Below are 12153 nucleotides of genomic sequence, written 5' to 3'. Positions count from 1 at the left end.
AGCACCAACATCCAGCCCTTCTCATCAGACATTCAGCCTCACGTACATACTCTGACTCTGTGCAGAGACACTCCAGAATCACAGCTCCAATGTATCCAGGGCCTTGTGCCATTCTTTTACCAGAACAGGCAGTCACTAATAAGACAGTAATTGGACCACTGCATGGTCTCTGAGGAGCTGCATATATTACATAGAGCTACCAGCATATACACACAGTTACCATTTATATATAAAGAGATTTAAATAGAGATGCTGTTGGCAAAAATAGGCAAAATAGAAGAGTTTATCTGTAGAGTTCATACATACTGTTATTTTTGTCTTGAATCAAACAACTCTCTTCAGATGATATAATTAAAAATTACAAACCTTTTAATCACAGCACGGGTTGGTAAGACATGGACAGACAGAATTACATAGCAAAAATTGTCTAGGCTCTGCTAACTCCAATATTAAGATATTTCCTGGGAAAATGGCAAAAAACAATGTCACATGATTTCTCCAATTCATTAATAAGCATGTTTTTTGCACACTACTCTTCATGGTGTATTAACTTATGACAGGGGTCATGGCTACATTAAATTATAGGATAAATTATTATAGTTAACAGTGCTATTTGACAGCTTCTTAGGTATCTGCTGCTCTTAAACTTGTTCTGCATGGATTTTTTAACAGCACAATAAGAAAAGTCTTAGATAATAATGCTTTTTACCTTGATTCCTACCTTTTTGTCACACTTCTCCACACAAAGCAAGTGATGACCAAAGATCACTGTCTGAACTATTAGAAGACAACGAATCATAACAGAACAGCTTAAAATTTAATAAACAGTTCAGCTCAAATTTTACAGTTATGTTAAACTCTGAAGCTTTCTGATACAAAGCACAAGGTTGTTCTCCCTTCTGCTACTTTCAGGTAGCTTTTGATCTCAGTTTCTCCAAATTCAGAGTGGTTGGAATACAGTAAGGATCTGTTCCACAGTCTTGTAACTGCGATGTAGTATCTGAAAACTTAAAAAGGGATCTCTTTGTTTCTTGCAGGAGAGTGCACTGCATTATTTAAGGAAAGGTGAGCTCTCTTGGCAGGTATATTTGTGTGATATTCTATACAGAGATTTTGCTGTTATATATTTGTGTTTGTCATTAAAAATGAGCTTTTCACTCATTATGACCTTTTTTGCATCCCTACCCCTCTCCAGGTAGCTCCTCTGTCCCTCCTCACTTCATTTTGTTTAATGTAATCACAGAGATAAATTCACAGAGCTGGATGAAGAGATGGTCATTTTTAATGCACCGCTTGTCCTGTCACTGGCGAGCACTGAAAAGAACCTGTCTCCATCTTGATCGAATCCTCCTTTCTCTGAATGGGCTGTCTCTTAAATCTCATCCCTCTTTAAGCCAAACCTAAATGCTACTGTAGCCATTACAGTTATATTGAAAGATCAGATATGATTTCTTCTTTGTTTGTCTATTTATTTGTTTTGGTGGATGTTTGTTCATTTGTTTTTTAATTTAGTTGTTGCTCTGTTGCTGATTACCTCATCTTTTTTTTTTTTTTTTTTCAATAGCTACATTTGTATATGAGTTATATGTGCACAGGAGACCAGTGATCTCCCCTGGTGTCTTTAGTAGCTATTATCACTCAAAACATAAGAATTATTAATAATCAAAGCAAGGACAAGTAAAACTGTAAAATCTTTGTTTTTCTGTAACATATAGGCATTATTTTCGTTATAGTGGTATAGCAAGGAGAATCTAGATAGACACAAATCATGAGTCAGAGATATATGAACGACTTTGACCCACAGTATCTTTCACAGTGACTTCAGTGGTGTTGGACTAATGCAAAGCCAAAGTTCCTCCCATTTACATGTATCAGACAGTATTTATACCCACTCACAAGAAATAAAAATGTTAAACAACATGCAGGAAGAAATTAATGTAGTTTAGCAGGAGATGAATAGATGATACCAAAAGCCAGATGAAATACAATCCTGGGACTAAGTTTAAATATTTTTAAATCATATAATTTAAATCATCACTTCTAATCCTAAATGATTTCTGCAGTATAAAAAATGGCAACACTATTCATGACTTACCCTATGTAAGACAGAAACAGTCTAGACGTATCAGCTCTGTAGTCCCTGGACATTAGAAACAAGAATATAAGAAAGTGCAACACAGTTAGGGAAGAATCGCATTACAACTTAGTGAAACTAAACTTTCGAAAAATGACATTTCAAAAAGTGATGAACCTATTCAAAAAGACCCTGAAGTCAAGAAAGAGGAAATTAAAATCCTTGGATTTACCATGAGAGTAACTTAAGCATAATACAGTAGTCACTGAAGGCACGAATGCCTGTAAACAACACCAACAATAAAAGGTAAGCAAGAGGGGAAAAATTCCACTACTGTTAACTAATGAAGTTCAGGAGGTCACTAGAGCCATGTAGGCACCCCTTCAGGCAGTGGAAACTGAGACCGTGACTTTTCCAGTAACTTTACCTTTCTTTCTTAAGACTTTTCATACACTACACTTTTTTTTCTTCTTTTTTTTTTTTTCTTTTAATTCAATAAACATATTGGGCTTTAAGAAGGCAGTTGAGGTTTTCTCACTGTTAAACTATACAGTGGTGCTCGAAGTATGATGTTTGAAAAAATTCAGGTGTGGCATGGAAAAATACTTTGCAAATTTTCTATTCCATTGTACTAATGTGCCTCAAACTTAGTTTGACAATAAAGCAGTTTATCCTTAATCACCCATCCAATCTTGAACTTTCTATGGATCTCTCTAACATTCCCCAAAACAGCAAGTTGAAATTAAATATGGATAAGTAAAAACATTTCCCCTTAGGAAGGAGAAAGGAAATACACAAATACAAAATGAGGGATGACTCATAAAGCATCAATAAAGCAGAAATGTATTACCAACAAAATATGTCATCTCCTTGCAGCATACTTGCAACAACAGAAGGCTAAATTTCATTCTAGGAGATGTTAGCAGGAATACTTTATGTAACAGGAAGAAAGCCATTATAGCACTCTTTTCAAAGTGTCTGAGACTTCAAGTACGGTAATATTGCCAGCTGGGTACGATACTTTAACAAAGATGTAGACTAGTTGAGGTAGTCCCAAATGGAAAAATAAATAAATAAATAAATAATAGAATAACAAAAAGTGGACAGGTTTAAGAAACTATTTTTTTTCTGTTGTTTATTTTCCTGCTGTTGAGAGATGCAGAAAAAAATGGCGACTGAATAGACAGAAATAACCAGCTCAGTTTTCAGCAAAGTTTAGTACAATTTTTAGGAAAAAGCTATCTCCCCTTGTGTTATTATTTTGTGACTGGGAAGAGAACACAAACTTCAGTCCATTTTCATTCCATACTCAAAGAAGTTGAGTAGTTTGAAGTTACAGATATCCATTAAAAATGTATTTGAATTTTATGGGCAGGATTATATTCTTTATGTACTTGTCCTCCAATTCCTTATTATTAGGATTCTGAACTTTATTTTAAAATGAATTAATTTGGGGTAGCCACAAAATGAAAAGTTATTATTAGTAGTAGTATTGTTGTTGCTATTATTATTATTATGAATTATTATTTGGTGACCCTGCCTTCATAAGCAACTATACTTATGTTTACTTTAGCCTTATATTCATAGTGGCCTGTACTTACTGCATTTAATTTACAGGCTTTATAGAGTATCCATAGCTGACAACAAAATGACTAAAAGTTATGTGATGGCTACAGGATCATGTTTTTTTTTTTGTTGTTGTTTTTTGTTTTTTTGAAAGCTGGAAATGTGTATAAAGTTTAGCTCCACACCATGTATTTGGGAAATAGAAGATTCAATGACATCTTATTTTGTCTTCTTCTCAAGCACAGGTTTCAGATAGAAAATATAACAATTCATAACACTTGGGCTGAAGACTTTCTGTTATTCAAGGTTATGAAAGCTCAGTTTTTGACTATGTTGGGGCCAACTTTTCTCTCTTTGTTCTTAGTAAAGCTGTGGATGTAGGATGGTAGAAAATGGACACTGTTAGCCAAAGGAGAAATAAAAGTTCCTGGTACTCAGCATGCATAAACTGGTGTAATCAGTGGTTAATTAAAATCAGAAGAGAATTTGCTCAAAGTTCTGGCCCAGCATACCCCTCTATACTGTGCAGTACAGTAAGAGTACAAACACCACCACCACACCACCTTCCACCTGCATCAGATAGACAATAAAAGTATATTATTTTGAGGTGTTGATTCAGTTTCTGACTTACTTGATAGCAGATAAATGGCAACTCTTTCACAGAAAATGCAGTCGGTTGATTCAGCAATACCAAAGTCACTTTGCCAAATCTAAAAATAAAAAATAAAAAATAAATTCTCTGCTTATAAGTAACTGAACATCAGGAATCCAAAGCACCATGTTCCCTTCATAGTCATCAGAGGGAAGATGTAGGAATACCACAGAAGCAGCCAACTGCAAATGCCAATGACTGTATGCGAAAAAAAGCAGCTCTCAAGCATGGATGCCCTATCCAACACCAGCTATGATTACTGTCCTGTGAATTGCCTTGTCTGAAAACATCTCATTTTGTTATTTTCTGTTCCTAGGAGATCAGGGAGTGGGGTGTGGGGGTGACTTCTACATGACAATCTGTAATGCAGATTCCTTTAAACTGTACTTTGCATATGGTGAAAGTTCAGTAAACAAGGCACATGTTGAGAGAGAGGTTTCTGCATAATCTCTGATTTTGATTGCCAGTTCCAGACAGCATCATGAAGGTTACAGCTTGGTTTCAAAATTGTTATTCAGGGTTACTTGGCAAGGACAGTAGTGTCTATATTCTCTTTGCTGGACAGATAGATTTGAGGAAAATTGGTATTGAAGCTCACAAGTAAATTCAAGAATTAGCAGTACAATGAAATCTTACAGCTTTTCCACAGTGGTACTGCATTAGCTAAAAAGCCAGAATGGGTCCTGTCATGCCTCCACTAGAAATTAGTGCCCAATATGCATATTGCACTTACCTGTTTGTTGTGAAGGAGATTGTCCTAGAGATGTGTTTGTTTAAAGGCAATGGAGTGCTGTAAATCTAAAATCTATATTCTGTTTTCAAACAGCCTTTAAGCTCAGAAATAATTTTATGTTTTTTCACACTTGTCTTTAATTTTCAAGGAAACAATACTGATGATTGGGAGAAAAACCAACAACAAAAAAACTGTAGGAGCAAGAACAGGTAGATTTATTCTGGATGGGGAAAGGAGATATGCATTTGTAATTACTCTGTGCATTACTGTAAGCTATTTCAAGTGTCAATGTAGAAAACTCTTCATACTTTGAACAAGTTATTGGACTCAAGGCCCTTTCAGATCTTGTCATTTCTGGGAGCCAAAGATTCCTCTCCTTGGTGTTAAGCTTGGCCTATACAAAGTTGCATCACTTTAATTAAAAGTGTATTTTTAAATCAATTTAGTAAACCCATGCAAACCCTATGTTGGCACTTCTAATTTTATTTCAATCAGACTTGCATCAATTTATCTTAAGTGAATTCCTTCCTGACTTAGGCTAAATCAATATAAGCCTGGGCAAAATCAATTTAGGAGTGTCCAAACAAGTGTTCAGATCGGTTTAACAAAATCGATTTATAAAACGATTCAAATTAAATTGGTGTAACTTCTGTGTGAAGACAAGCTTGGCTTAGCTAATTTCCTCAAACCAGGCCTTTTAGAGAACCAAATAACCAAAGTGAAAATTATGGATTATTTTTTTTGTTTGTTTCAAGCCTATTTGTGTTATAGAATTAGTAATATTCAGAAAGTTTATGGCATTTCAGTAAAAGGAAATTATGAAATGGGTGAGATGTACAGTTACCAATGTAGAAACGTATTTTAGTTAGTTAATTAGTTACGAGTTCAGTGAAATGTAATCAGAACTCACAAAAACACCCAGAAGATGATTCCTGGGCACTCATCTTTAGAACTGTTTCACTGCTTACAGATTTCTTGGATTTGGATTGACCCAAGAATAGCAAAAATACACTCAATCTCTGCTTTTCACCTAGGGAGTATTTGACAAACTGGGCATGTTTGAGATACTCACTCCAGTAACAAGAGAATCAGCCGGTGTGTCTTTAAAAATACTAGCCTAGTGGCTGTGATTTAACACACACACACACAAAAAAAAGTTATAGTAGTTATAATAAAGGCATTTTAAGTACTATGGGAGTGCAAATTAATCATTATTCAAAATGTTTCCAAATAATGAAACAATGAAAGCCTTTCTTTCCTTATATGAAGTACTTTATCAAACTAAAATCACACACCTTTGTCAGTTTCTTGTGTCAAGCCACATACTACAAACTTGCAAATTTATTTTGTGTTAATCAACTAGAAATAATAATAATTTTAAAAATGTAGATTATAAATTATAGTCTTATTTCACTCACATCCTTGAAACTCAGCACATTTTTTCATGTTACTGTTGCCTTCTACTAAAAGCCTTCCATAGTTTTGTATGTTCACAGACCTACAATTGGCCCACAAAAAATTAAAATTTTCACATCTATTATATTCAAAGATGTCCAAACAATGTCAATTTCTCTCTATGCAGTATTTCTTATTGAAAAAATAAATATTATTTGAAGTTTTTATACAAAGATGTTTCTGAATTAAACTTCTGCAAGAAAAGCTGGAAGGCTACCAGAAAGTGACGTCAGCGTTTTGGAATCCCAGTACTCCAAACAGCAGTCCATCTACCTATGACCTGTCATCAAAATATTTCTTGCTTTAAGAACAATCAGGAACATTTTCAAAAAACAAACCCCAAAACAAAACAAACAAACACCAAAAACCAAGAACAAACAAACAATAAAAACCAACCAACCAATCAACCAAACAAACTTTAATAAAACAAATGGCAGAGCAGCCAAGTTGTAGCATCTAATGGTAAGTGTAAGAAATTTTGATTATGAACTCAATATTACAGTTTCATACCAAAAAATCACAGTTCCTGCTTAGTGTCAGTCAGATACAGATGAGAAGTATTGATGAATACTACTACAGTCATCCTTGCAAAACCTCAAGACAATAGGATAATCTTACAAAAAAGATGCCATTAAAAAATCAAAAAAGTTAAATTAGGTGAGACTAGTACACTATTACATATATTTCAACCGTATAAGTTTTATAGTTATGGTACTTTTCAAATTCAAAGCAGGGACAGTAAAATAATTAAAACAACCCTGGTATAGTATACTGTGGATCCATAAATACCCTCTGGGGTGGAAGTGTTATGAATTGTCATCGCATATACACCACAGCCACATTTCCACTTGCTCACATGTTAGTACTGTGGTCTGTGTGAAATGGCCTTGTATAAGATCTGAATACCTTTAACAGTGCTATCCTGAAGGTTTAGGTTATGCTTTGCTTTCTGCTCAAGTAATTGCAGGTTGTCAGTAGAAATTCAATTTGTGCTGATTCTTCAAATACAGAGGTCATGGTGGGAAACACATTGCTGTTGTGTCTTTAACCAACTATATAAGTAGGAGTGCGACAACTTCTGTTTTTCAAAGGCAAAGGTTGCTCAGGCCAGACACCATTTTAGAGCAAGGTTGTGCACAGGCTGCACATCTCCTCCTCCTTCTGCTCAGGGTTTCCTAAGGTACTTCTGGCTCCACTGATAATGCCAGAGTCCAGGAAACTGGGCCCTGGAACTACCAATGAATATACAAAAAAATTAGGTTTATTCTTCTACCTTTTCTGTGCTGAAGTCTGCTGCTGCTGTAAGGATGTCCTGGTGCCCTTTTCACTGCTTAGCGCAAGCTAAGCGTTACTCTGTTACACCACTGAGTCCAAAGATCATAAGGTAACATAATTTGTCCCTGATATGTTCATGAAAATCAAGCAATATGGTTTTGGTGTTCTGGAATACTGCCCTGCTGACTCACCTTGTCTTCTTAAAGAGGATCTTCAGGGCCAGGGTTAGGGTTAAGACCCTAACTGACCCAGCGAGAGAGGATGATAACTCCTTTTCCAAAGGAAAGGAATATGACATAAACAGGTATGATGGTAAGAGTTAATAAATAAATAAATAAATAAAATAAAGTAGAAGGGAGAGAGAGAAAGGGCAGCATGAGCAGCATGAAACTCCAAACCCAGGCTGTTCCATCTAAGTAATAATGTACAAGGAACATCATTTCAGGAGAGGTCAAGAAGCCTTGGCTCTGCTCAGACCAAAAATATTTTTGTAAAATATACACCTTTTCAAGTTGACTAGTGAAAAAAAGTGTGGATGTATTTTGTGAAATCTGTGTTATTTAAACCAGGAAGTAAGCTTCCTGAATGCAGTTTGTACCACCTTTCTTATACCTACACATTTCTATATGGCTTAAACCAGAAGCATCTGGACCGTCATTGAACTTCCACTTACATGAGAGATACATATTTGCCTATAGATGAAAATACAGCCTTTATTTTTTACTGCAAAAAGACTGATCTCATGTTAGAAATCAAGGCACATTGTTTGACTGAGATATCGAAATATTGATATGTCTGGTGTACTGGATGTAGCAATGTTTTTATTTGTTTGTGTTCTTTTATCTGTTTTATATAGCTAGGAACCCTTTCTGCTTACAATGATAGCAGTAATTTTGTCCTCAGAGCTGTCTGTCTGGTATGAGGAAATACATGCAAACCATGCTTCTTTAACGATATTATCCTTTGCTTATACCGTTTTTAGTTTAAATTAAGTCAATTTGAGTGAAAGTGCACACGACAAATTGCTTATTTTTGCACTTCTTCAATTAGTTTATTTCTTCCTTTCTTGCTATTGTAATTATATTATTTATCTACTATTGTTAGAATATGCTTCTGTCTCATTACTATTGCTCAGTTTTATCACCAATATTTCTTGAACCTTTTTGCTAATCAGGGATAAAAAGCACCAGTATCACATCTATTCACTCTACCTGACAAAATGATACAGGGAAAACATTTTTCTACCCTGAAAGATTTGCAGACATGATAAAGCCCTGGCAAAATGTTGATGAGAACAAAAACACTGGAAGAAAGAGAAATCCAGATGAGCAACCCTGGAGAATAAAATTGGCCTCTGGCAACTCTTCTGGCATGGTAACTGAGAGTAAATTCGGTGGAAAATAGGAGAATCTGGTACAAATCCCTGCTGTCTGGTAGGAGCTCTAGGTCTGGCCCAAACAGAAAGCAACAGAGGAAAACCTGTGGGAAAGCTGGCTTTGCAACCTCATGTTGTGCAGGGCAGGTTTTCTTTCTTACCTTTTAACCTGTCTCTGGAAGTGGCTGACCTCCTGAGTACCTTTCTTCCATGCTTTGCACCTTACATGGATCAAAAATATGTAACAGAATCTGGGTTGGGTAGGGCCCTCAGAGTTACCTGTATCAATGCCATCACTTGGATAATTATTTACATTTTCTTTTCTCTCTGTGAAAGCACTATTGTGGCACACAGGAATCAACAGTAATCTTCCTTCCATAATTCTGTAAGCTATTTTGCTCAGCCTGCTTGCCAAAATACTCACTCATGAATATGCAATGATGTTGAAGGAATATTTCTTTAAGTTTTAAGCCCCTTGGGCCTTTAATCTCAAAGCCTTTTAAATCCAGGATATGATTTTCTTGTGTGTATGCATGTATATGTGCTGAAGTGTGTGTATTGGTGTCACTTCTCTTAACTTGTGTGCATACTTGATTGCTGGAGGGCTTTAATTCTCATTTAGATATATCATGCACACGTACGGTAAGGACAGTTTTTGTCTATTTTTGATAGTATGGAGGACACTGATTATCCAAAGTGCTTCCCACTGCAGCTATAGGGTATAAATATTGATGAATTTGGTAGTAGGGTAAAAAAAGGTAATTGAAACTTTTCAAGGACACCTGCCATACAATGACCAGAAAAATTATATTAAGTGCCCAGTGTGATAGCAAGTTTCAGTACAGAACTCTGTGAGACTAGACTTATGCAATGATAAACCAGAAAATAAATAAGTCAACACAAATATTTACTTGAGGGGCTGAAAACATCTTTAACTTTGGGACAGGTCCCATTTTTGTGTCCACACTTTGGAGGGCTGCTTGCCTTCCTGCGCTATGAGGTAATGAAAAAGAGAATCTTTCAGCATTCGGTATGTGCAAAAAAGCAGAAGGAAGAATGCAACACCCATTTACCACACCTCAGCTGTTAAAGGTCTCAGCTCACAAAGAGCTGCATCAGAGCTCCACTCCCCTCTCTGCTTGAATCAGAATCTTGCTGCAAACTTGGACTTATGTTCTGGGGTATACTACACTTCCCACTGAATCTGCATCCAAAATGGAAGTATTAATTCGATACAGCCTGATATCCCTAAACACCATGTAGCCATTCTCTCCAGCCTAACAATATCCTCCTAAGAATTCAAGAATTTATCTGAGGGTTAAGATATTAATGTTCAAGACCTTTATCCAACACTGGCAAAACAGAGTCCCTCAATCCACATGGATATCATATATCATAGTATATTATTTATTGAACCAGGGTGGCAAGCTTCCCTGTATATTCCATTTATGAGTGGTGTCAAAACGGTAAGTTCAAACCATTTGGAGAATACTGAAATGTCCAGTTTTGTGCTTGGTGAAAATAAATATAAAAACATGGAAGGAGAGAGGAAGCCAGTACTTCAGCTCTTTGATTCAGATTTCCAAGTAACTTTTGGTGCTATAAAATCATGTTTTTGAGCAAATAAACAACACTACAAAACTAAGTTATTGCTTCTTCCCAAGAATTACTCACCAGTCATATAAACACAGTGCCAAGAGACAGCTCTTGCCCAAAAGACTTAACAGTCTAATGCCCCACAGAGCTCTGCTGTGTCTGGAGAATATACCATAAAAAATAATAATGAACTGGTAGCAAAAGTTCTATACTCTGAAAGTGGTCAACATATTTATTGTAGCAATTAAAACCTCAGCTCTTTTGCTGCTTTCTGCCACTTCTTACCTTAAATTTCTGGCTCTCCAAATTCAGCTTACTGTCTCCCGCAAACTGTGATGTGTCCACTAATGCCTTATGAATTCCTCTGAAAAAGGTATTCCAGAGATGTTCAGTCAAGCATAGGTTGTTTTTAGAGGAGTATGGAGATGAGAGAGAGTTGGAAGTTTAAATCTGAAGAAGAAACATGAGAATTATAACATTTGGTGAAAAATGGAATGCTGACACCAGAGGGAGGGTGGAAGAAATTGCAGGGTAGATGCAGAATGTGTCCAGTATGCCCTGGAGGCATCTGAAGCGGGGAAAAACAGAAAACAAGTTGTCCATAATCATGAATTAGCAGTGCAAGTTCTGGCTTAAAATCATACACTTTACAAATTGGGTAGAGTGAGAAAGTCTCTTTTTATATTTTTTTTTCACTCGTGTGTGTATGAGTGCTCCTATCCAGTTAAAAAAAAAAAAAACGGGGGGGGGGGGGGGGGGAGGGGAAGCTGGGGAAGAAAAATCTAGAAAGAAAGATAGGAAAAGAAAGAGATGTATCTGTCTGATGCTGTTAAATTAAATTAGACTATGATGATTACCGTGTGCCTTCACAAAAGACATTTTGTAACATTTAAGATTTCTGCTAATTGAATGAGGTACATTACCATGCAAAAGAATGTTAGTGAAGGTTGAAAAGGACAAACCAACTATTCTCGTACATCACCATAATTATGCAGCCCCATGTTCGAACAATTACATTTATGTAGACCCACTGTTAAAATCAATGTTACTTGTACAGCTAGTCCTTAATCAATGGAATCAGTCAATTTACCATGGTCACATCCTTCTTCTTAATTAAGACAGTGATATCTCTGGAGCACAGGGTCTCAAAGAGATAAATAAGTACAGAGGTTGGGAAATGTCAAAGAGGTGACTCCCCGATTTTACTCTCAACGAACTTGGGAGGAAATAAGACAGTTCCCTCAGTTCAGGGAAGCAGCACAATCTTCTAAAGAGATGGCTTAGCATTCATTAAGAAAAGAGCAGGTAGCAGTGTTTGACAGAAATAGCACTAATGAGCAAAGAGCGCTTTCAACATGCATATCCTTCATAGTCATAGTCTGAATTATGAAGGTTGTGCCACCTAAGCCAATTTTAATTAGAGTGAG

At 36.1% G+C, this 12153-nt stretch overlaps 1 long non-coding RNA gene across 1 annotated transcript; it reads right to left on the bottom strand.

Moving 5' to 3' along the window:
- Positions 1 to 971: 971 nt before the first annotated feature.
- LOC308188558 lies at positions 972 to 11352 on the bottom strand. The gene is made up of 3 exons (XR_013945579.1): positions 11012 to 11352; positions 4272 to 4350; positions 972 to 2140 (listed from the first exon to the last, which is right to left on the bottom strand). It is a non-coding gene; the product is annotated as an uncharacterized lncRNA (long non-coding RNA).
- Positions 11353 to 12153: the final 801 nt, after the last annotated feature.

The sequence above is a fragment of the Anser brachyrhynchus genome (assembly GCF_964034855.1).
Source record: "Anser brachyrhynchus genome assembly, chromosome: 1".
Classification (NCBI taxonomy): domain Eukaryota; kingdom Metazoa; phylum Chordata; class Aves; order Anseriformes; family Anatidae; genus Anser; species Anser brachyrhynchus.
This window is presented reverse-complemented; position numbering and strand designations above follow the sequence as displayed.